Below are 27,143 nucleotides of genomic sequence, written 5' to 3'. Positions count from 1 at the left end.
GATGTCATCGCTGCTCTGTTGCTGTGAGTGGCCAGAGCAGCGACACTCGGAAGAAGATGGATGCTCCGTACTACAGGGGACAGCGGTGACATCGCTGGCTCCTGTGTCAGGTAAGTGACACATAATGGGCTACTATGCAACGCATAGTAGCCCATTATGCTTTACCTTTGCAGGGAGACAAAGAAGAAGTAAACCCATCAGGGTTTACTTCCTCTTTAAGCGGGCTGCAAGTAAAATGTGCGCAACAGCCGGTTGGTGCATAGGAGGAGAAAGATCTATTCCAATGTTTAAGAGGGCTAGGGCAGGAGATGACTTACGTACTAGTAAGACTGGGGCATTCCCAGAGGGAGTGTAAAAAATCTCCAATCTGACAGCATAGAGGGTAACGGGAGGCAGAGAACTTTACCAGTCTGGTGTGTAGTACCACCTATTGGTAATCTTTAGCATCAACTCCACATGGCACAATGGGTGGCTCGGAGAGTTGATCTAAAGGCGGCTTGCTATTGGGAATGGGAGTAGACTGTGTGAAGAGCATTTTCCCATTTAACCACTTGCCCACTGGGCATTTATACCCTCTTCCTAACCAGGCCAATTTTCAGCTTTCGGCGCGGTCATGCAACACTGTACCCATATGACATTTTTTGCCTTTTTTTTCACACAAATAGAGCTTTCTTTTGGTGGTAGGCATTTAATCAACACTGAGTTTTTAATTTTTTGCGCTATGAATGAAAAAAATCAAAAATTTGGAAAAATTCAATTTTCTTTGTTTCGGTTATAAAATTTTGCAAATTAGTCGTTTTTATTTATAAATTTAGGCCAAAGTTCTACTGCTACATATATTTGGTAAACATAACCCAAATAAGTATGTTAAGTATGGGAAAGTTAGTCTACACGCTATTGTTGCAATCATTTAAAATTGATCACACCTGATGTACCGATGGCCTATCTCATTTCTTGAGATGCTAACCAGCTAGGAAAGTACAAATACTCCCCAAATTACCCATTTTTGGAAAGTAGACATTCCAAGGTATTTAGTAAGAGGCATGGTGCGTTTGTTGAAGTTTTAATTTTTTCCCCACAATTCTTTGTGAAGATTTTTTTTTCACAGAATTGTCATAAAGTTATTTCCCACACACTTTATAGGCAACTGCACCAGAAAACACATTCTGCTACTCCTTAATATGGCGATACCACATGTGCCTGGCCACATACAGAGGCCCAACATGCAAGTAGCACCTCCAGGCTTTCTAGGAGTATAAATTACACATATAATTGGCCATGGATGAGGCGCAGATGGGGCACGGATGAGGCGCAGATCGGGCACATGTGACGGCTGCTGTGGTCTCCATTCTTTAACGAACATAAGAGACTCAAAGGCTTTAATGGAATCCAGAGACCAATTCTGTGGGTTACTGTCCTTTCTGGTCAAATCAGTCAGGGGTTTGACCAGAGAAGAGACATTCCGAATATATTTCCGATAATTAGCAAGCCAAGAAAACGTTGTAACGGACGTAGACCTACGGTCGGGGCCACTGTAGAACTGCAGATAATTTCTCTGGGTCCATCAAAAAACCGTCAGAATGTCATAACCCAGAAATTTTAAGAAGTCCTGCCTGAGCTTGTTTGGCTGGACTTCTCCTATGGGTCACAGGAGTGCAATTAGATCAGTACAGGTACTGAGTCATCGCGACCCTGGGATCCTGGATCCGCCAGGTGCCTGGGCTAATGGCTTCTCAGCCTTTCAGAGAGCCGCTGTGACAATGTTCGATGGCTTGGTTCTCAGTGCAGAGACGCTGGGGGAAAGATGCAGCATCAGTCCAAAGCTGCATCTATCTAGGTAAGTATGATTGAGGAAAAAATAAACCCATACTTCTTTTAACCTGTTTACAATGGAACTCTCATTTCTCCAACTTACAATACAGGTTAATATCTCAGCCTCTGTAGCAAATGGGAGACAACTGTGTGGTGGCTCTCTAGTGATCTAGTATATATGAGAATAGCGTTGAGATAAACCACCACACATTGCTGCAACATATCTCAGAGGACATCATTGATGAACTCCTGAAAAACTGCAGGAGCTTTGCAAAGACCAAATGACATTATGAGGTATTCATAATGTCCTGTCCTGGTGTTGTATAGAAAAGGCAAAAAGTACTCCCCGGTACTATGGAACTTTAAGGGCAAACTGGTAAACAAATTATAGTAAAACATAAAAGATTTTATTTAGAGTATTAAAAACATGTTGGTGCAACACATCACCATAGCAATACATAGTACATAATACACATTGAGTACCCAGCTCATGAAGAGCTGGTGAAAGGCATAGAGGGGACTTCTCATATAGCCCGACGCGTTTCAGGAATCTTGAAGTATATCCCTTCTTTAGGGATGTAGAGAAGACCATAGTCCTGGTGTTAAATGCAGTTTTCCATTTGTCGCCCTCCTTTATCCTCACAAGATTGTATGTCCTTCTCAGATCGAGCTTCATGGAACCCATTGCTCGCTTAAGGTGGTCAAATTCAATAATCAACGGAATCGGGTAGGCGTTCTTAATAGTGATGCGATAGAGACCCCTATAATCGATACAAAGTCTTATTTCACCACTCTTCTTTTTCATAAAGAAGAAGCCAGCACCAACAGGAGTAGAGGATTTGCGGATGACCCCTCGAGACAGTGCATCAGCAACATAGTCCTCCATAGCTTTAGCCTTCAAAAACGACAAAGGGTAAACCGACCATGGAAAGGCATAGCACCAGGTTGAAGGTCAATTGCACAATCATACGATGATGTGGAGGCAGACTACCAGCTTGACCCTTGTCAAATACATTGCAAAATTTACAATACTCCTCTGGCAATGAGGAGAGGGAAGAGGAACCTCAGCACAAAGACAATCAAAAGAGGGGTTGTGCCTCTGTAACCAAGGATAGCCAATAACCACTGGATAACGAGGTGAAGAAACTACTTGAAATTTGATTGTCTCATGGTGAAGAGCCCCTACGGCCATGGCCAATAGAGCAGTCTCACGAGTCACATGGGCAGGCTGTAGAGGTCTCCCATCAATAGCTTTAATGGCAAGTGTAGTGGCATGAAGCTGCAGCGGAATCAAGTGCTTAGACACAAATGCACTGTCTAGGAACAGGCCTGCAGCCCCAGAGTCAATTAGAGCCTGTGTATCGATGGACAAATCGGACCACGGAAGGGTAACCAAAACTAGAGGCTTATCCTTCAAGGTAACTGGGGATGCAACAATGCCACCTAAGGTCTGTCCCCTACAGGACCTCAGTTGCAAGCGTTTCCTAGGTGGGTAGGACAAGACTTCAAGAAGTGACCTGCCTGGGCACAATCTCTTCCTCCTCAAGGCCCTCTCATCCACAGAGAGACTTGTGAAGCCCAACTGCATGGGTTCTACTTCACTGGCAGACTCCGTACCAGAGTTGCCAACCCTCCAAAGCAAAAGTTACTGGCAGGATGCCAAAAATTTACAAACAGCACCAATTTTTTACTGGCACTGTAAAAAAAAACTAAAATTTTAGTTTTCAGTGCTAAACAGTGTAAGTATCAATATCAATATTTAAACTATAAACATATATCTAGTGCTATTAACAAAAGTCAAAAAACATATGTCTGTATTGACATGAAAGTCAGGTTACTATAACCCAGCCAGCACAGAGTTTCCCCTTACATCAGAGTCTGCAGGATTCCCCCTTACAGTGAAACAAAACTCTTGTGTAAAGGGGAACACTGCAAATTATGATCTAAGGGGGAACTCTGATGTAGAGGAGGGCTCTTTCTCTTTACATCAAAGTTTCCAATTACATCAGGGTCCACAGATTGAGTTCCCCCCTTGCACTGTAAGGGGGAATCCTGCAGACTCTGATGTAAAGGGGATGTAAAGGAGAACACCAGGAACTCTGATGTGGGGGCACTCTGGTGACCAGGGACCACCTTTCGGTACAGGAAATACACTAAGGTAAGGGGGGTATACTTTATAGCAGTGCCCCCTTACATCAGTGACTCCCCCTCAGATTGGCCTGGCAGCACTGTCACTGACTTCCTCTCAGGTGCACCATGCAGGGCTCAGTCAAATGGCTCCTGCTTGGTGGCAGAGACGGTCAAAGACTGCGGACATGCTAAAGGAGACGGTCAGAGGCTGCGGACATGCTAAAGGAGACGGTCAGAGGCTGCGGACACGCTAAAGGAGACGGTCAGAGGCTGCAGACATGCTAAAGGAGACGGTCAGAGACTGCAGACATGCTAAAGGAGACGGTCAGAGACTGCAGACATGCTAAAGGAGACGGTCAGAGACTGCAGACATGCTAAAAGAGACGGTCAGAGACTGCAGACATGCTAAAGGAGACGGTCAGAGACTGCAGACATGCTAAAGGAGACGGTCAGAGACCGCAGACATAGTACAGGAGACCAAATGTGCTCACTACTTACTCAGATAAAAATATATGAATAAATACCTCAAGACCATCAAGCACAATACATAATGAATTATACAGTATTATGACCATACAGTACAAACACAATATACAGCAGCACTTTTCATCAGAAAATACCAGCCAAATCATATTGCTGCTGCTGCCTCACCTCTCCTGGAATGCTTGGATTTGTAGTGCCCCAGACACATGAGGTGGTAACTCTGGAAAGGACTAAGGAGGCTGTGCCTGGACTAGTGAGCACTGTAGGTAATAAGTAGAGATTGGGGAAAAAACATCCTCCCTTTAGAAGCAAAGCAGATCTGATTGTGACACACAAAAAAACTATCTGTACACAAGCCTGCTACACAGCCCATCCTCTGCCCCTCCTCCTCCTGCCCAAATCCAGACACAACTTGATTTAGCTAATAGCTAGCTTACCCTCTGCTAGGCTGAAGTCCGTCTGGCTCCACTTCAGGCTCACTCCACTCCTCCCCCTCCCAGCATCCCCCAGAATCAAATAAAGCATGCTGTGGGAGGAAGGGAGAGGGAAGAAGACAAGTAGCAGCAGTGAGAGAAAGATCATCGGGATGATTGAGGACTCTCGGCAATGCTTCGGGGCTGCACATGCACAGTTCCGAGCCGGGACCATCATTTTTACTGGCAAGATTTTTTTTTACGGTTTTCACGGACATGAAAAAATAGCACTGTTTTTACAGGTTGCCCGAAAAAAACACGGGCGATTGGCAACACTGCTCAGTACCAGGAGGCATGAGAGGTGAGGGAGGCAAGGGTGGGAATGCAAAGCTTGGAGCCAAACACAGGAGGCTTCCACAAACGCTCCTTAAAAGAAGGGCTCTCCGAGTCTGGAGCCAATGAGAATGGCATATGTGATCAACTTCTCCAGATCTGAAAGTATGTCTCAGGCTGCTATCTCATCATTTTTATTTTATTTTTTTCCTCAGAAAAAAAGTTTTTTTATTGAAAACATCAGTTTACAAAACATGTCAATAAATTCCAGTTCCAACACATTCTGTGTACAGTAATAATTCACACTTCAACATCATTCATTCTGTGTACAGCATATATTCAGCTAACAGTTTATGTATGTAGCCTTTACTCCTCTGGGCCCTCTGCTCTCATCACCCTCATGACCTTTTATGTTACTTTCTGTGCTCTAGCAGCCCAGTAATCTATCTAGAATAAGAGCCACTGGGACTAGGCCTGACAAGCTCAGCCAAGGGGACCACTGAGCCTCAAATTTGCTGGAATATAAACTTTTGCAGCCATAAGGTGTCAACCATCTGTCTTACCCATTCCCTAATCGTGGCGAGCTCCGATGCCTTCCACCTTCAGAGAATGAGCAGGCGTGCCTGGAACAGTGCTCTTGCAATGGATTGTTTGAGGTTAGCCTCCGGGGGGAGTCATCTAGGATGCCCAGGAGGCATTGTTTGGGGTCAGTCGGGATGGAAACTGAAAAAGCATTATTAATCGTGTTCATGAACCCCGTCCAGTATAGATGTAGCTTGGAGCAGCGCCATAACATGTGGATCAGATCCCCGTGATCTCTTGAGCACTCAGAGTCTCATTTTACCCCCATTCTGGCCAGCTTGGCAGGTGTGTAGTGGCCCCAAGTATAATGTTTAATTGGGATAGTCGCTGTGTTACATTTAGAGAGGCCATTCGTGCTGCCTGAATCGCCTCTTCCTACTGCTCCCCCTCAAAGGCGCCCACAACATTCTCCTTAGCCATCATCTTTAGGGGGAACTCGGTCAGGAATATCCAGAGTAGCAGTTAGAGTTAAAGCCTTTAAGGCTGGCCACATCCTCCATATAGTGAAATATGGGGGTCGGGGATAGAGTCCATGGAGCCGCATTGGATTGAGCCCTGATTGCGTGTTGTAATTGGAGATAATAAAAATGCATAGTCTGGGGGAGCCGAAATCTCGCCCTCAGATCGGAAAAGGTGCTCAGTTTTCCTGCCGTAAAATTGAGGTAAGTGTGTGACTCCGTGCTTCCTCCACTGAGCCCCACACGTCAGTAACTGCAGTTCCGGGTAATACTTGTTCCATATAGGGCTGAATTTAATAAAGCCTTCCACTACCTTTAGCTGTCTGGTCATGTTCCAGATTTTTTGGGCCAGGGCGCAAGTGGGGAATCTCTTATTAGACTTTGCGTAAGTCAGGGCCTCCAGACCCTGTGCTACATCTATAATCTCTGCGGCATGGCCCATTAGGGTTCTATTGGGGTCTGCATTGGTGTAACCCTTGCCATCCAGCGGGTTAAGGGCTCAGGCAATGTGCTGCAGCTGGGCTGCAATGTAATAAAGCCATGGATTAGGCAAAGCCAGGCCTCTCTCCTCTTTGGGTTTCTGGAATTGCTCCAATTTAACTCTGGAGGGCCTGTCCTGCCACAGGAAGGACCTAAAAAATGGAGTTAATTATACAATATATTTTAAAGGGGGACACCATGGGGGTGTTATGCACTATATATAGGAGCTGGGGCATGAAAATCATTTTAATAAGGTTGACTCTTCCTACTAGTGACATTTTTAGTCTCAAGCATATTATAATCCTGGCACAAATTCGTCCCAGTAGAAGTGACAGATTAAGGGAGATATACTTTGCATTTTCGGGGTGATCTGAACTCCTAAGTATTTGGAGTGCCGCAACATCCAGGGTGCCTGGGTCTGCATCTAGTACCATTAGGGAGGACTTGGTCCAGGTAATCACCAGGCCGGAGTACCTTCCAAACTGGACTCAGAGTAAGAAGTGTCTCCCAAAAGCAGCATTGTGTCACCTGCGTATAACATGATTTTCTCTTGTGTTTCTCCAAATTGAAATCCCTGAATTTGTGTGTTAGACCTGATCAGGGCAGCCATTGGCTCAATGGCCACTGCAAACAATAGCGGAGACAATGAGCAACCCTGTCGTGCCCCTCTATGAAGCCTAAATGGTGGGGAAATGTGTCCTGCCTTCCTTATGAACGCTTGTGGGGAGCTGTAGAGCAGCTTGACCCAGGATACAAACATGTCTCCGAAGCCGAACTTGCCCAGGACTGCCACTCTATGCTGTCAAATGCTTAATGGACATCCAATGACAGTGCCCTGTCCCCCTCATTATCCAGTTGGAACTGAAGGTTAAGGAAGAGTCTGCAGAGATTTGTGGTGGTGGGATTTTGGGGAATGAAGCCTGATTGGTCTGGCTGTATTATGGAGGATATCACCTTATTAAGTCTTAGGGCAAGGACTTTTGCCAGAATTTTGATGTCAGTTTGTAGTAACGATTTTGGTCTGTATGAGTCTGGGTCTAGTGGGTCCTTCCCCGGTTTCAATATAAGGACAATATTTGCTCTTTTCATGGATTCTGGTAGTCTTGGTCCTAGCATAGTTAAGCACTTTAACAAGGTGGGGAAGGATAGCCCCCCCATATTGCTTATATATTTCAGTCGGGAGGCCGTCGTCCCCAGGGGCTTTACAGTTGGGGGAGAGGGCTATTGCCTCTTGTAAGTCCTCTATAGTGATGGAGTTGTCCAACAGAGCCCTCTGGGAAGCAGTGCGACATGGCAGATCAATTGTCTGCAGGTACGTCTGCAGTTCTGCCACTGTGTACTCGGCTCTGGACCTATATAGGTCTGAATAGTATTCAACCAGCTCCTGCATAATTAAGTTAGGGGTGTTCACAGTCCTCCCCTGCCTGGTACGAAGGGCACCAACTGAAGGGGAGGTTTGGGGAATCTGAACAATCTTTGCCAACAGGCGGCTGGTCTGCTCCCCCTCTTTGTAATAAACCAGCCTATTAAAAAAAACTATTTTTGTCAGCTGCTGACTTGGTGATTTGAACCACCGCCTCCCTGTTTGAGTCAGTAGGGTCATCTGTAAACCTCGTCTCAAGTCGGCTAGCTAGCTGTTCCGCCTGTTCCGCCTGTTCCTCTTGGGCCCTTGTTTTGGATTTGATACTTGTCACTACCCGTATGAGGGAGCCCCTCTTGTTCGCTTTAAACGCCTCCCAGGCCACATTAGGATCTGGGTGGTCTACATTTCTCTCCCAGTATTCTCTAATTTTCTTTAATAGACCTTCATCTGAGGGGATTAAGTTCAACCAAAAGGCATTGAGTTTCCATGGGGCCCTTTGCAGGGTCGCAGTTGGTTTAGCAATTAGTTGGATCAGGATAGGGGAGTGGTCAGAGATACCTCTGCCCAGGTATTGAATGTCTTGTAGAAACCAGGATGTTTGGGCTGTGCAAAGGCACAAATCTATCCTCAATAGGGACATATGTGTCTTCAAAAAACATGAGAACTGGTTTTGCAGTGGGTTACGGTCCCACCATGGATCCAACCATCCCACCGCCTCAGTGAACTTCCGCAGCGACGTAAAGGCAATTTTGCGGTCACTCCCTGGGGGCAGGTGCTTGTCAAGGACGGGGTCCACGTAGCAATTCAGGTCCCTCACCACTATCGGCGGGATGTCAGGGTGGGCTAATTGGAAGGCCAGGAGTGTTCTCAATGCCTCAGTTAAAGGGGGATTGGATATACAGAGCAGCTATATAATACATTTCATTTGGTATACTTTGCATTCTAGAATAACATATCTCCCTTCAGTATCATTTGGTCATATACCTGGAAGTCCAGCGACCTGTGCACTAGTACGCTCACCCCCCTGGAGTGGGTGTGCGTAGAGCGATATCCCCCACCCAACCATGCATAGTTAATACAAGATACCATTTCTGGAACCAAATGAGTCTCCTGAAGGCAGTAAATCACTGGGGCATGTTTGCAGAGAACTGTAGAAACCATTGTGCGTTTCAGTGGGTCCTGGAGACCTCTAATGTTCCAGGACAATATGGGGACACTATTCATCTGTAAAAGTGAGAGTCACAAATGGGATAGTTTGGGGAGGCCAGCGCCTCTAGTTCTCTGGATATAGCTAGTTCTCGCTTAGGCACTAATAGAGCAGCTGGGTAGTCGCCGGCGGGCCTGCATAACAATGTGGTAATGGTACGGTGAGAGGTGTTGAGGTAGTTAGAACTGGAACCATAACTTTGGAACATTTCAATCTTGAACTTATTGTTTAGACAAAAAGCTTTGGAGTCTTCATCACAACTGTGACTGGACAAACTGACGCCTGCCCGCGATTTGCCAGAAAATCAGGCAGCTTGAACTGCATTCAAACATAAGGCGGAAACCCAAACAACAAGCTCAGTGTTTCCATGATTGGCATAGCCTGCATCCAACATGGGGGGCCGACTGGTGCTTTCCAAATAAGTTTGCGATAATCTCGCAATTCACATTGCTCTCAACGCTGAAAGGAAAATCTGCATCTTTTGCAGGAAACAACATATAGCAAAATAGAGATAGAGTTGCCTACTATTCTGTGAAGGGTCCCATAAGTGGAAGTCAGTCTCCCTCCGCTGCAGCTCTTCTGGTCTGGCGAATGGCATGTTCGTTAGCATCTATCCAGGCAGATCTGTCTGTGGCCGATTAAAAAAAGTGTGCTTGACCTCTTGCTGTAATGCGAAATCGTGCCAGGAACAGCATGGTGTGTGGTGCTGGCAACTGCTGTAGTCGCCTCTTTACTTCTGTGAATCTCACTTTGCATCTCTGCACTTCTGCTGAGTAGTCAGGATAAAAAGAAATGTGTGCTCTGTTAAATGTGATATTGCACTTTTCCCTTACCTTGCGGAGTATGATTTCCTTGTCCTTGTAATTTAAGGAGCTTAGCCAGTAGTGTGCGGGGGGGATGACCAGGTCTAGAAGGCACTCTGTGGGCTCTCTCCACTGAATAAAGTGAGGTAAATGCTTTCTTCCAGCAGTCATTTTTCCACAAATTCTGTGGGATTCATACCCTGTGTTGTCTCCAGCAACCCCCCAATGTGCACATTGTTACTCCTCATGCGATTTTTTTTCGATCGTCAGATTTGACCTCATTAGACCTGGTCATTCTAGCTGTATTATGGGAGTCTCTTAGCAACTGGGCTATCTTATCTTCTATGTCGCTAATGCGACCCTCTTCTGCAGTGGTGCGCTCCTTTATTTTCTGGATATCATTGCAGATAAAGCCCAGTTCCTCCTTAATGCCTCCAAATTGCTCCTGTAATGTGTGCACAGAGGCTGTGCAATTGTGCATTGCCCTCAGGATGTCTGCCAGAGTGGGCTGCAGGGGCTACTCTTCCCTCTTTTCCTCCATTTCAGTGTCAGGAGTGCCAGAGTGCCTGGATTCAGCTTGGGTCTGTGGGCTCTGCTCCCCAGCTGGGGTAGCATCCATGTCTTCCTCCCCCCTCTGTGTGGATTGCCCCAGCATTTTCTGTGTATAGTATCTCATGTCCTTAGGGGGGTCTTTCCCGGGCTGTTTTGGGAGGTTTACACACTGCCTTTAGCTTGTCAGCTCCACATGGAGTCTTGAGGAGTGGCAGGCCAGCTCCATCTTCGATTTCGGACGGGCCTTCGGTCTCCATCTGTTTAGCTGGCCGGGAGAAGGATCTATGGAGGATTCTGTGCGGGAGCGCTGTGAGACGTGTCTTCTCACATTCCGATATTGACCACGCTTCCTGCTATCTCATCTTTGATGTTATCTGAGAGATCATGAGAAAAAACAGAGATCAGTGTAGTCAGAGGCTACAGACAGGATCAGGAACTAAAAGGGATGCCAGTCAGGCAAGTCTTCAACAGGAACACAGCAGAGAGTCTCTAGATATGTTGACCAAGGCAAAGGCCTTGAAGAAATGAACCAGGCAGTTTAAATGGCCATAAGAGGCTGGCTGTGGGCTTGACTGACAAGCAGGAGATGATCAACATTTGAGCCACAGTGGAATGAGGAGTACTGGCAATTAACCGACAGCTGAGCAACCTGAGCACAGAGAAGAAAGGCCTGAGAGCCCAGCCCTGACAGCGAGGAGAGGAGAGAGCTCAAACAGACATGCCCTGGTTTGTTGACAAGTGATCACTCTGTCACTGGATAGAGCGATCATGTAGCCAGGGGGTGCATGGATAGTGTGACTTTTGGGAGGACATCATTGTGCATCCTCTCAGAATTAGCCGACCGCGCTGTATCCATCATTCGGGGATCATTCGGGGATAGGATGTTTGGTGAGAAAGTGTAGTAGTCTTACACAGGTGAACTGCAGCTGATTCGGTGATCACAGCGCGCTCCACGCACACCCTGTAGGGGAGCGCACAGGGAGTGTGCACAGGGGAGGCCATCCCGGGAATTCAGGTCCCCGCTGTGGCCGTCATTCTATAGCTCGAATGTTAAGAGGTAAAATGCACGTTAATGAATTTTAATCCACAAAAACACAATTCATTGCCCAACTTTTCAGTAACATATGTCGTGGTTTAAAATTGTGTCCACCCGTAGAATGGCGCCAAACTACAGTATGTTAAAATCCCCATAGGTGACACTTTGAAAGCCTTTACAGGTTACCATTTTAGGGTTGCACAGGATGTCTGGAGCTATAATTATTGCTCTCTCTGACATTTGCGGCTATACCTCACAGACCGCGAGAACGGGTGGACGGGCATGCTCTTAAAAATGTTTTATGATTTACTTTAGTAAAAAAAAAAATGTTTTACAATGTCTCATATATATATATATATATATATATTGTAGCAGAGAGTCCCAGAGAGAGCCAGAAAAAGTCCTGTTCGGGGTTTATACGACTCCCAGGGTCCTCTCGTACACATTCAGAAATCTCTGATCCATAATCCAGTTCGGATCTTGGGCCTCTACCCCAGGCTAATTTAAGCTCACCTGAACAGACAGCCTTTGCTCTCTGCCTGGGACACACAGACAAAGTTGGTCTGCGAAGAGAAAAAGGTTGGTAAAAGCTGTTAAGCAGTTTATGTAGAGACTGACAAGCGATAGGCTTGTTCAGCCTGGTAGTGAGGGCCTGCATATTGTATAGTTAGAGCCGAGAGACGGCTAGGATTTGTGTTTTGCTATTTTTGTCCTTTATTTGTTTTCTGGAACACTGTACAGCACCTGTGTATGGACTTGTATATAACACAAATAAACACAGCACTGTTTGTCACTTCATCACTGGATTTGGTATCTGTGCCTGAGCAACTGCTCATCCCAGGGAGCTTTGTACCTGCTACCTGTCCCCCAGGTTACAAATATATATATATATATATATATATATATATATATATATAATATTTTTTTTTGAACAACATCCTTTGTAACAGCATGGGCCGTGATAGGTCCTCTTTATGGAGAAATCTGCGGTCTATTAGACCCCATACCTCTCCTCTGGCCTCCAATGCAGCCGATCAGACAGATTAGTTTGATCGACTGCTTCCCCCTGGCTAGCAGCGGACACTGGTGTGGGGTATGGTGGTGATCAAGATGCTGGTATGGATTATAGCGGTGATCTTGATGCTGGTATGCTGATGCTTGATGGGTATAGCAGTGATCAGTGAGCATATGGTGTGATCAGGACGCTCGTATTGTGGCGATCAAAGCTGTGGTATGGCAAATGCCAGTGATCTTGGCACTGGTATGGGGTATGGCGTGAGCACTGGGAAAGGTGTCAGGGGCTGGCTGCACACTGGGGGCAATGATCTGGGGCAGGCTAGCACTGCAGTCTGTGAGTACATATGTAGTGCAACAGGCTGCTGTACAGTCACAGGCTGCAGCAATGGTTCTCTGCTCTAACAGCTGATCTGTGTGAGAGCAAAGAGAACCAATGTTTACTTTCTGGTTCCATTTAGTACTATGTGATTGCTGTGTTTGGACACTGCAGTCACATGGTACAAGACAATATGATCACATTACTGCTGTGTCTGGGGGACACACGGATCACTGGGCTCCCAGGTGCATGCTCTGTGAGCCGTGCAGGAGCCACTGATGTGGGCTGCAGTACAGGTGTGTTAACCCATAAAAAAATCCCAAGCTTTGAACATCTCACGGAGCACTGTTTAATCCATCATCTGGAAAACTGGAAGAGTAAGACATGGCTGTCCACCTACACTGACAGGCCGGGCAAGGAGAGCATTAATCAGAGAAGCCGCCCAGCCCAACCCTGGAGGAGCTGTAGAGATCCACAGTTCAGGTGGGAGAATTTGTCCACAGGAGAACTTTTAGTCATGCACTCCACAAATCTAGCTTTTATGGAAGAGTGCCAAGAAAACCATAAGAAGTCCCATTTGCAGTTTGCTAGAAGCCATGTGGAGGACACAGCAAACACGTGGAAGAAAATGTTCTGTTCAGATGAGATCAAAATTTAACTTTTTGGCCTATAAGCAAAGCACTATGTGTTGTGGAACATCACCCTGAACACACCAGCCCCACTGTAAAACATGGTGGTGTCAGCATCACATTGTGGTGATGCTTTTCTTCAATAGGGACAGGGAAGCTTGTCAGAGTTGATGGGAAGATGGATGTAGCCAAATACAGGGCAATCTTAGAAGAAAAACTTGAGAATGGGGTGGAGATTCACCTTCCAGGAGGACAATGACCCTAAGCATACAGCCAGAGCTACAATGAAAAAGTTCAGATAGAAGCATATCCATGTGTTTGAGAATGGCCCAGTCAAAGTTTAGACCTAAATCCAATTGAGAATCTGTGGCAAGACTTGAAAATTGCTGTTTAGATGCTATTCATCCAATCTGGAAGAGCTTGAGCTATTTTGCAAAGAAGACTGGGCAAAAATGTCTCTCTCAATGTGCAAAGCTGGTAGAGACATACCCAAAAAGACTTGCAGCTGTAAATGCAGTGAATATTTGTAAACATTTTGGAAAACCAATTATTATTTTCCTTCCACTGCACAATTATGTATACTGTACACCAATACTTTTTTTTTTTTTTCATATTTAAAATTTTTAACAACACTCATAACCGCAAAATCATATCTATACAGTTTGTATATAAATCAGGCAGCCACTTTAACATTGTATACATATCTGTACAGACAAGAAAACAAAAAATCAAATCCGAGAAGAGCAAAAAAAAAAAAGAAAAAAAAAGGGGCCTAGTATAGATTAAAAATCAAATCAATATTTCCATTCCCTGCTCCTTAGATTCAAACAAAAAAGAAAAAAAAAACTTAAGTGCAAAATTCCAAATTGCCCGCTTCCATTTTCCTATGTTCAAACAACAAAAACCAAACAACCACAAAAAAAAAATCTTCTCTCGCCTACTTTACGCAACCAATTTGCCACCGTCGGCGGTGTCTGTTTCTTCCAGCAAAGCGGAATGCAGGACATTGCAGCATTCAGGAGGTGTCTTAATATAGAATTTTTGATAACTATTAACCGAGATAGTGGATACATGTAGAAGAAAAAAAGCCGGATCATCAGAGATTTTATAAGCTGTAAACTTTTGGGTCACTTCTTGGACTTTTGTCCAAAAATGTGACAGTTTAGAGCATGACCAAAATATGTGAAATAGGGTTCCTTTATCCCCCAGACATCTCCAGCAATGGTCAGTAGTATCAGGGTAATACCGATGCAAGAGATCGGGAGTAAGATACCATCTTGTCAAAATGGTATAATTGGACTCCTGGATTTTCGTACTAACTGACGTCTTTGGGGCAAATCTTAATATGTGTTTTATTTGATTAAGTGTAAATTTCCACTGTAGATCTTGTTCCCACTTATCTAAAAACGGCAGATGTGGCAGGGCCGCTGGACATATTAATAGTGAGTATGTTTTAGAGAGCACCTGTGCTATAGCACCTTCCTCAGAGCAATATTCTTCTAACTTTGTCAAGGGGCAGACAAAATGCTTTGGATCAGATAAAGTATCAAGAAAATGTCGTAAGGATGTAAATGTATTAGAACATAGACCTGGAGGAAAGTTCGGGTTTCCCAAAATAGGGAATAATGGGGAGTCCGAAGAGGAAAGGGAAAGTTTTTTTTGTTAACCAGGGATCCTATACAAAGTGTCAAACCTATTATAGGATGCATTTTCAATGACATCTGGATATGGTCACAGGGTCCCAGGTAGCCAAATTTGTGTCTGAGCTTGTTCTGTTTGAGCCCACAGTTTAAATTGACTATGGCGACACCAGTCTATGATCCTACTCAGATGGATTGCTTGGTGGTATTTTCGGACATCTGGCAAAGCTAGGCCGCCGTATTGTTTGGGTAGTGACAGTAGATGAAGCGAAAGACTCAATTTCTTATGTGCCCAGACAAATTTAATAAAAAGCGTGTTAACTCGTTTAAATTCAGCCAGAGGGATCTTAATTGGTAGAGCTTAAAATAAGTAAAGAAACTTAAGTAAGATAGACATTTTCAGTAAATTCTGCCAAACCATGAGTGGTAAACCTCTATTCCATGAATCTAAAAGCAGCCGAGTTCTAGCTAACAGTGGCAAGAAGTTGAGTGTTCAAAGTGTTCACTCTCAATAAATTTATAGGAATATAAGTGCCCAAATGCTTTAGGGCCGTCTCCGTCCATTTAAAGTTAAAACTAGTTCTAAGTGTAGATAAGAGAGTATGAGATATCCCAATTCCCATTGCCTCCGATTTATCCCAATTTATCTTCAAATTAGAAAGAGATCCATAAATTTCAAACTCTTGTAGAAGATTAGGGAGTGAAATAACAGGGTTTGTCAAGGAGAAAAATAAATCGTCTGTATAGGCCGAGATTTTATATTGATTACCTCGACAGCACGAATAACAAAGGGGAGAGCGCACACCCCTGTCTTTTACTGTTTGCTTTAGGAAAGGGGTCGGACAACACTCCGTTAACTTTAACCTGAGCTGTTGAAGGACTATAAACATATATTGCCAGTTCATCCGATCAAATGCTTTTTCAGCATCTTTACTAAGAAACGCAAGGTGTATTAGTGGAACTGGCTACATGAAGTAAGTTGAGGACTTTCGTTCTGTTGTCTCTTGCTTCCCTAGTGGGAACAAAGCCCTCCTGATCCAAGTGTACGAAGTCTGACAGATGTTCAGCTATGGAAATTGCAAGGATTTTTGTAAATAGTTTAAGATCGACATTTAAGAGTGAGATTGGCCTATAACTGCTGCACGAGGTCGGATCTTTATCTTCTTTCGGAATAACAGATATGTGCCTTCAAGGCAGAAGGCACTACCTTGGCTAGAAGGCTAGGTAGATTTATGTCTTCATTACCGAGGCCATTAAACAAGTCTACCATATCGGAGCCTAAAATAGGAATCAACATTCGATAGTATTGAAGGGTAAGGCCATCTGGGCCCGGAGCCTTATCTGGCTTAGTGGAACTTATTGCCCTTTCCAATTCCTCCAAATTTATTGGTGCATCTAAATCCGCTCTAATTTCTAAAGAAATTGTAGATAACTGAGAGGAGTGGACATACTCATCCATTAAAGTTTGAGACTTCATTCCAGGAGGTAGATTATATAAAGATGCATAAGTCTCAGAAGACTTCCGATATTCGCTTGGGTAAGGTGACCTTCTGAGCATTTGACAAAAAGTGTGGTATATATGACTGAAGTCGATATTCTCTAATAGATCTGGCTAAAGTTTTCCCACACTTATCCCCATATTCATAACTAATCTTCCTACATCTCTGTAAAGATGCTTTGGCCTTATATTGTAAAAAATCATTAATTTGAGTGCGAAATGCAGTAAGTTCCTGTTCCAAAATGTATTATATGTATATATATATTTATCCATTGGCAAAAAAAAAAAAAGGGGGAGAAGGGAAAAGGAGCAAGGGACAGAAACAGTCTGTTCCTCACACTACCCCTGCAATTAAATGTGGTTAATACCAATTACTGTATACACACAGACCCACCGCGGTTAGTCGGCTGACCTATGTGGCCCAAGTAAAGAAATATATGCAAAAACAGCATGCAATAATCATATCCCTACATTTCCCAACATCCCTGTATACCTGAGATCGAGGTCTACAGATAATAAAACAGCCACGTCTTCATCCCGCCCCCAGTCCACCCCCCCTGAAAATATCAACAGGGTATGGTAGTCCAGTGACGGGAGGTCGACATCTCTGTGGAGACCTGGCTTGAATAAATAATAACTTGCTAATAATAAAGAGAGATGACGTAGCCTATTTCATAGCAATTGACGATCCGTAGGTGATATCAAACCATAATAATGCTAATAATCTGCTGCTGGTGGTACCAAAGGGACAATATTAGTCTGAAGTGAAAATCTTTCAGTAATAAACATTGCCAATTTATTAATAACGGTAAGTAACATAGCATATGATAATCCGCGGATATCCGCAGGTAATGTGACAAGTGGCCTCTCTCTCAAAATAACCATCCGTAGATGATACCAGGTGGCAATTTACAATTAGTGACCAGTGTCTTTAAAATATTTATAAGTGACGTGACTCAATCAGTGGATTTCTACAAATAAAAACTAATGTCTAGTGGCCTAGACAGAGCCGAATGAAGATGTATATAGTTTGAGCTCCCAGTCCTCGCTTGACAACCCCGTTCTACTTCGCTAAAATGCTGCGACATGCCGACTACCAGGAGGAGGCCAGTGAAGGGAGGCGGTCAGAAAGAGAGAGCCATAAAAAAAAAAAACAGCGGAAAAATAGATTGCTATCTTACAAACCCTCAGGGACCCTCACCAGCTTCTAAGACGGCAGACCTATGTGGCATGAAGCAAGACTCTTTAGGTTTAAGTATTCCCCCTGCCTCTCCTTTCGACTCTGTTGAATCTGATCCCCATACAGACTCCTCATTGGCCTCCCGCTTGACTCCCGGACATCCCTCACAATCGCACACTAGATGTCTGGACTCAGATCTCCCAGCGCTATTTCATCTACTCCCAACGAAAGCCAATATAGAAGCTCTCATTGGACGGCTAGAGGAGCAGCACCGTAAAGATTTCCTTGAGTTCCGGCAGGAAGTTCAAGCCCTGTCCTCTTGGTTGACTACGGGAGAAAACTCTGGACTCATTACTGCTTTAGAATTATTCCAAGATACTCGAACACAGGCAGTGGATCGTTAGTTGCACACAGAATAATTGGAAGACAGAAGTCGATGTAGTAATCTTCGGTTTCGCAGTCTCCCGGAGGCCGCGGGGTCCGAAGATCTGATGAACACAGCGGCAGCAATATTTCGGAAACTGATGAATGATGCAGTAGAGCTTGATCGAATACACTGAGCACTGGGTCCCCGGCAGAGTGATCCAGAATGTCCCCGTAATGTGGTATGTTGGGTGCACCACTATGCTCAATAGGAGACTATTATCCGAAGAGCCTGGGAAGCAGGGTCGGTGGAACTCGATGGAGTATCGGTAAAGAGCCTGCTGGACTGCTCCAGAGCTACTCTTCATAGACAGGCAATGTTACGCCCGGTTTTGGATATTGCTTGTCATCAGGGAGTTACATTTCAATGGTTTCCCGCTTTCTGTGACTTTTAGGAAAACGCAGAGTTTAATCTCCGTTCACCAGGAGACTTACCGACTTTTTTCCACTTTATGAATGTGGAGCCTGTGCCTGTCCCGAACTGGCTTCAGTTTATCCCGCAGACGGGGGATCGCTTGGGGACAGCGGCATTGGGAGGGAACTCCCAACCCTGTTGGCAAAGGACTGAGAGGAGACCTGGAACACAACCTTGGTAGGACAATCGCAATTGGATGGTCATGAGCTGCTGCTAGTGGATTATTACTGGCCAGGCCAACAATTACCTTACCTACCGCTAAAACGGAGGGTTCGCTGTTATTTCATAAGCTATTATTTTGTTCTCTCTCGTTTTTTTTCTTTTTTATATCGGGTGGGGAAAATTGATGGTTATGTTAATTAGCACTATTTGTAGATTTTCACGTCTCACAGAAGCATAGGTGGGTGGGAAAAGGGCGAGAGGGGAAGGTGGGGAGGATAGGGGAAAATGGGGGGGGGGGGGGATAGAAAATTTTATGTCCCTTACTACAGGATTAATTAGAGGTTAACAAGTTACGTATCACGGATTGAGGATTTTTATTATGATGGGTGGATTTTTGGTGGTCAACAATACTTTTACTATGCACATAAACACCAACATAGATATTCTAAAGACTTTTATATGTCTTTTGTAATTGTATTTAGCTGCGTTTTGTGCTTCTTATACAATATTTATCTTTTCTCATTTTTTAAATCATGCCAGTACAGTGCTTTTTTTTTTTTCTTTTTGAGCATACATTTTCTGCAGTATATATACATGCTTACTGTACCCATATGAAATGCTTATAATTTTTTCACATGAATAGAGATTTCTTTTGGTGGTATTTACTGACCGCTGTGTTTTGTTTGGTTTGTTTTCTTTACTAAACAAAAAAATACAGAAAATTTTGAAAAAACATTTTTTCATAGTTTGCTAAAAATGTTTGCAAACAGGTCATTTGTCTCCTTTACTGATGTGTGCTGACTAGGCTACACTGATGGGCACAGATAGCCTGCACTGGTGGACAATGTTGGGATTGCACTGATAATCAGGACACTGATCCTTTTACACAAGCCGGTTATCTGTTCTCTTCTCCTCTCCTCACTCTCCGTTATCAGCTGTGATTAAACACAGGTGATCACGTGTTTGGCTCTTTACCTCAATCAGCGTGTTCATAGGACACTGATCTTAGAATGCACCGCCCGCGATCACAGAAGTGCCATCATATAACGGCCTCCCAAAACTGGTCAGCCATGCTATAGCTGTCATTCGGCTATAGCGCAGTCAGCAAGTGGTTAATGTGCTGCTACTTGAGCCACTCCTTTGTTGCCTTGGCGGTATGTTTTGTGTCATTGTCATGTTGGGTGACCCATCCATGACCCGTCTTCAGTGTTCTGGCTGAGGGCAGAAGGTTTTGATCCAAGATTTTACAGTACATGGCCCAGTTCATTGGTCCCTCAATGCGGCAATGTCGGCCTGTACCTTTAGGAGAGAAACAGCCCCAAAGCATAATATTTCTGTCTCTGTATTTGAATGTAAGGAGGGTGTTCTTAGGGTCACAGCCAGCATTTTTGTCAGCATTTTTCTTCCTCCAAACACATTCCAAAGAGCTCAATTTTGGTCTCATCTGACCACAGCACTTTCTCCCAATCCTTCTCTGCAATCATTTAGATGTTCATTGGCAGACTTTAGATGTACATGTGCCTCCTTAAGGAAGGGGACCTTGCGGGGGGCTGCAGGATTTCAATCCATGGGGTGTATTGTTACCAATGGTTTGTTTTGGTGACAACTGATCCTTTTCTCATAAACCTCATGAGGTGAAATCTTGCATAGAGCTCTAGACCGGGGGCCATTGATGCTTATTTTATATTTCTTCTGTTTGTGAACAATCGCTCCAACAGTTCTCTCCTCACCAAGCTTAATTTTAATGGTTTTGTAGCCCATTCCAGCCTTGTGTAGGTCTACCATCTTGTCCCTGATGTCCTTTGACAGCTCTTTGGGTTTTGCCCATGATGGTGAGGTTTAAATGTAAAAAAACACCTGTCCACAGAATCTATTCTCTGGACAGGAGGTTTTTTTTTATACGCGTAATGAGTTGTTGATAGGAGCACCTTCTTAAATTCACTTGACTAATCTGTGTACAGACTTATCTGTGTGGCAAGTGGTTAATAAAATTGAAAAAGGCATACTTTGGGGTGGCACGTCCAGGCACAAATAGTTACATGTACATATTTGTGCCTGGCCCAGTTAAGGACCACCCCCCCTGCGATTGTGGATACTGGTGCACGGACGGTTCATGGTACTTTAGAAATAGAAATTTCAATCTCTTAGGGTTTACATCTTGCCTTTGGTGCCGTTACACTTATATATTTATTTGTTTTCTTTTTAATTCTCTTGAGTTGCGCTTATGTTTAATGCCCTTTTCCCCAGACATTATGGCCAGTGAGGGGATGTATTGCACATACAAAAGGGGGCAGAGTCCAATAATCAAGTTCCACAGAATACATACACAATCTTTTAGTATCGATACATTTTATGATAGCTTAATATTCCACAACTATATATACAATATAATATTGAATCCTCAACAACTCCCATTTATCTTCATAATTTAGAAAGTAGCTACCACCAATGGACTACTCAGTTCTCCTTTTCATTGTTATAAAAAAAAAGAAAAAAAACCCATGGGGGGGAAACAGACAGCTATTCCCACAGCAGATTGTCGACCTCTGTGTATTAATAGAAACGTGGGCAGGGGGACCCCAGAGCTACTCTCCAGCGGTCTCTTCCCCTCTTCTGAGGTATACAAATAGATCCCAGGCTGACCATGTTTTGGTGTATTGCTTTTTTCTGTCTTGAGCCGAGAGCACTAATTCCTCCATTGCCCCGATACTTCTAACCCTGTTAAGCCACATAAGAAGGAAATTTAGAGTCTCTCCAACAGAGAGTGATGCATGCTTTGGCGGCGTTAAACAAGTGACGTAGCACAGATTTTTTTGTACGTCTGTGGTGGAATTTGTGAACAGTGAAGCAAGAAAAAAAGCGGTATCTTCTGATATTTGAAACGCTGTAAGTTTTTGAGAGATCCTCTCTACTTCCAGCCAATACTGTCTAATCTTTGGGTAAGGCCAGAATATGTGAAATAAAGTCCCCTGCTCCTCTTTGCATTGTTCAACAGTTATCCAAGGCCTCTGGAAAAAAAAATTCAAAGCCATGGCGGGGTATAATACCATTGCGTCAATAGTTTATAATTCTATTCCTGGATTCGCGTAGAGATAGATGAGTTCAAAGAGAGATGGATAATATTTTGACGCTGAGCTGGTGTAAAGTTCTTATTGAGATCTCTTTCCCATTTGCTAAGGCTCGGCATCACAAAATCCTCTGAGAGGGTCAATTAACAGAGCACTTAATTTTATCTGACTATTCATAAGGCTGCAAGACTAACCCTTTTACATTGCCCTATCTCGGGCCTCTTTGTGTATCAACAGAAATTAACATCCTGTTTCTTCCTCTCTGCTAAACGGACCATTGCTTAGAAGAGACCATCAGTCCCCTTTAGGAAGTAAGACTGAATGACTGCCTTAATGGTAAATGAAAAAAAAATCCAGTTTAATGCCACTCTCTTAAAGTTTGGGAACCTTTGATTTGTTTTTTACCTTCTCTATATCCAACCAGTTTCACCCATTTATGACGCGATTCTTGTGGCAGCCCTTCCTACTCCTCCCCCCTTTTTATTCTTTCTCCTCTTTCTGACCATTTTTGGTCTCTTTGGTACGGCTTATGCAAGGATTCTTGCATCTGGAGAGCATATTGACTTTGGATCATATGACAGTTATTCTGAGAAAATGAAGAAAAGCAACGCAAGTACTGCTCCAGCGTCTGGTTGGTCCTTTCCGTTTGACCATTCGTTTGAGGATGATAGGCTGATAGGCTGTTTCAAATGCAGATGGTGTGCCTGTCCAGGGCAGTAAATTATAGACAATCGATCTACCACCACATAGATGGCCGTACAGCCTTCTGGTGGGGGAAGCTCAACAAAAAAATCAATTGAAATCATCTATCTTGAATTGGTAATGGTTTAAGCAGACCCCATGCTTTGGTCCTGTTGCTTTTATTCCAAATACATGTAGTACATGATTCCACATACTTCCTGCAGTCCTTTTCTAGGTGAGGCCATCGAAAGGTATGTTGTACTAGTTTAGACGTTTTACTGCTTTCAAAATGTCCTTCTAATGCATTATCATGGCACAAGCCTAGAAAAGACACACACATCTTCTGGCACAAAGATCTTGTCTTGGTACTATCCCTTACTTGTAAGGACGTCTCGGGGGGTGAGGGAACTCCCACAGAGGCCTGCTTGATTTGGAACAACAGATTTTCTTGTAATGGAAGGAAGTTCCCCGAAGACAGGATGGTATCGGAAAGCACAGATTCTTCACTCGCCATACGGGATAGAGCATCCGGCTTAGTATTCCTTGACCCAGGCCTGTAAGTTATGTGGAAGGCATAGTGAGAAAAGAACAGTGCCCATCTGGCTTGACCGTGCTTCAAACGTCTTACCGTTCTCAAGTGTTCTAGGTTCTTGTGGTCTGTAAAAATTAGAAGTAGTAACGCCACTCCTCCAGCGCAGCCTTAATTACAAAAAATTCATGGTCCTCCACATTGTAATTATTTTCTGCTGATGATAGTGTACGGGAAAAGAATGCAACCAGGTGTAGAAGGGCATTGGCCCCCTAGCATCGGGAGAGTACCCCCCCCCCCCCCCCCCACTGCTGATTCCCATGCGTCAACCTCCAGGACATATGGTAGGGCTGGATCAGGATGCTTTAGAATGGATGCAGGGATGAACAACCCTTTTGAAAGCAAAATGAGCTTCAGGAGTCCAGGAGAACCATTAGTTGTGTGATTGGTGACATGATAGCGGAGAATCCTTTCATGAATTTCTGATAAAAATTTGCGAACCCCACAAAACATTGTATTCCTTTCTTGTCTGTGGGGGCCGGCCAATCCAGGATAGTGGTAATCTTCTGGGGATCCAGAAACTCGCACTTCAGGTTTGGCATATGAACCGTGTTGTCAGAGTTGAGTCAGCACCTTTTTCACAGGTGAAACCTATAGAGAAGTAAAAAATTCAAAATATCACCTAAACAGACAAGAACAAAAAGATCCAGAATTTCTGCAAAAATTTCATTGACCAAATGCTGGAATGTAACAGGGGCATTGCACAGCCCCGAAGGGCATCACTAGGTACAGAATGTGGTCTTACATTCATCCCTGGTCTGTATGCAAACCAGATTTTATGCCCCTCGAAGATCCAACTTTGTGAAGATAGGGCAAGATGAACAGGAAGTCTCTGGGCCTTGGGTTGCAGAGGTATCTGATGTTCAGCAGCAAATGCCAGATCGATGAATCAGCTGCAGGCCCCTGAGTTAATTATGGCTGACACTTGAATAGTTCTTCCTGGAAGCTGTAACGGAATGAGAAGAGCCAGAGGAGGAGGGTCACTTGACAGAGATTTAGCAGAAGACATAGACAGGCATTTACGGAGCTTGTTTGGGCAAGTTCTCACATATTGGCTAGGCTCCCCAAAGTATAGGCACAGATTATTCAGGCGACGGTGTTGACGTTCTTCACTGGTAAGTGAAGGACGAAGCAAGCCCAGCTGCATGGGTCGGAGGCATCAGGCGCAGATGCTGCAGCTTCAGAAGGAGCTGGGCCTGGTGAACTGGCAACCTGTCACATCATCCATACAAGGCGAAATTAACTGACGGATCTTTCAGATCTGCGTTCTCAGTCTCCAGTCAATCTGAATGGATAATTTTATAAGATCTTCCAGAGATGATGGCACACCAACCCAGGCTAATTCATATTTCAGGGCCTCTGACAGACCCACGTGGAACTGATAGCTGGGGGCCACGTCATTCCAGTTTGTATCGGAGCTCCAGCGCCTGAAATCTGAAACATAATCAGCCACTCTGTGACCCTGCTGGAGTTTATGAAGTACTGCCTCTGCAGTGGCGATTTGCTGAAGGTCATCATAAGTTTGGGCCATGTCTTCAAAGAAGGAGGTCAAGGTAGATAAGGAAGCAGATTTTTATTTCAGTAAGTGACGAGCCCATGACTGGGGCTCACCCTGCAGCAGGGATGAGTCCTACTTTAGTAGTCTCCAGAGAGAAGGTGCAGGGTTGTAGGACAAAGTACAGTTTGCAGGCCGTGCAAAAAGTCCTTAAGTTGCTGCAGTCCCTGGAGAACCTTTCAGGAGTAGGAACTCTGGGCTCTGGTGGTAACATCACTACTGCGGGAGCAGCAGGACTTCCAGCCGAAGAGGAAAAAGCAGCACCGGAAACAGCGGAGGGTGATGACAAAGTCTGGACCTGTTCCTCCAGCCGGGTATTACATGTCTGTAAATATTTTACAGCTTGTGTAAGGCCGGCCAGGTGTTGGCATAGTTTATCCAAGGGAGATGTTCCTCACTCGGGCTCAGACATGGCTTTCTTGGACTTTCACTTGGTAGGAAGAGCCTGATGTGGAGAGGAAAGCTTCTCTCACTCCTCTGACTCTGGGCCCCTGGTAGAGCAGACAGGTGGCGCAGGAGTCCAGAGTCGCATGAGGGCTGGTAGTCATGCTAGGTGCTCAGCTTTCAGTTGAGTGGTGTGGCAGATGATTGCGGATGCAGGAATGTTGTGGATGTAGGACAGCGGATGCAGGTAAGCTGTAGGTGCAGGACAGCGGATGCAGGTATGCTGTGGATGCAGGTCAGCGGTACCGGAGCCACACAGGCTGAAAGCAGGAGACTGGAGCAAAATCAGACAAGCCGGGTCATATACAGTGCAGTCAGACAAGGTACAGATGCAGAGACTGGAGAGTGGTCAAGGGTTGAGCCGGAGTCGGTGCAGGTGGAGAGCAGGAATAGTCAAAGCAAGCCGGGTAGGTAACTGGAATCAGATGCAGATAAACAGGGAACAGGACACTCACAGGAACACTGTAGACAAGACAGCACTTGATCTGGGTACTGATCTGGTTAAAATGGCCCATTTGGTGCCCTCATCCTACATGTCCATTCACATTCTGGCGCAACTTCATGTTTATACGCAAACATACGTTAGCACGCTCTAAGGCATATTTCCCAAGACAAGTTCGGGGAACAGGAGTTAGCCTGCAGGAATCATTTCTTCTTCTGGTAAGTCTTTCCTGGCATGTCTGCACACAATGGGATGTAACTAGCTAAATAAATGGGCAGAGAACACATGAAAAAAAACCCTGACAATCAAAGAAAAGCTGCTAAAGCCAAAAAGAATTTAGGTCTCTTATCCCAAACTTTGCAGAACTTGCTGACCACATGTCTACTGTAATTTGTAAAGTCGAATGAAGGCTGCACAAGAACTTAAGCTAGCCGGCTCACATATTTCTTCCAGCAAAATCCCTGCATAACTGCCCCAAAGGCTACCACCCCTTTGGACAAAGGAGCTTGTACCTGTTCCGAATAAGAAAGGCCTACTTCCTGTATGTCAATCTAATCGCCCTGGTAATCCAACAGTGGATGTCTCTTGAGGGCCTGATGGCAAAATGAAGATTGTCCACTTTCTGCATGTCTTTAGACATGTGTAAGTATACTGTTAGCAACGTCACCATGTGTTAGGAACAGAGGTCTTTCTGCTGTGTACTCAGTGACTCCCGTGTGAAAATTTGGAGGGACTGCCCCCCATTTTTCCTGGAAACTGGATACCACTTTAGAATTGAGCTTTGGAGACATAGTATTACTATTTCTGGTAAAAAGACACAAAAGGGTTCTTTGCAGGAAAGTGCTTCAATCTCCAACATCCTTCTGTCTGAAGCAACTGCTGTCCGAAGAACTAGTTTTACCACTAGGAATCTCAATGGAAATTAAGACCTTGAAGCAAAGGGTGACTGAACGTTCAGAACCAAGCCTAAGTACTATGAAGTGAACAAGGATTTCCTTGGGGGTTGTATATGGATTACCACCTGCATGAAGCATCTGGTCGATGGTCCTTCTGCCCATCTGCAGACTGAGAGAGCAATGAAAATAATAAGAAACTAATGGGACTGTAAAGGTGTTGAACCTCCTCTCTGTATAATTAGCAATACACCTTCATTGAATTCAAAGAAATCTTTATTGTACAAATTGTTAAAAACTATGACTTTGGGGGTTAACATATACAATAGTAAAAACATAGTATTAGCTTATCATGAGAACCTAAAGCACCCCGAAGATAGAGACCCCTCCTTATGTATATAAACAATATAATATTGGGAATGAATAAAAATGATCGCTTCATGTATATGTGTCATATCACACAAGGAGGGAGTAACTCAGACCAATGCATCTCGCAATGGAGGCTTATTCAAGGGCTTGGAGGAGTGCAGTGACAATGG

At 44.4% G+C, this 27,143-nt stretch overlaps 1 protein-coding gene across 4 annotated transcripts in view; it reads left to right on the top strand.

The window, feature by feature from the left end:
• Positions 1–27,143, top strand: part of STRIP1 (striatin interacting protein 1) — a 722,689-nt gene that overhangs the window by 399,877 nt on the left and 295,669 nt on the right. The gene's annotated exons all lie outside the window — the stretch shown is intronic.

Source organism: Lithobates pipiens, unplaced genomic scaffold, assembly GCF_037356315.1.
Source record: "Lithobates pipiens isolate NorthernLeopardFrog02 unplaced genomic scaffold, aLitPip1_a1.2 Scaffold_52, whole genome shotgun sequence".
NCBI lineage: Eukaryota > Metazoa > Chordata > Amphibia > Anura > Ranidae > Lithobates > Lithobates pipiens.
Note: the sequence above shows the minus strand (reverse complement) of the source record. Positions and strands in the feature narration are given on the sequence as shown.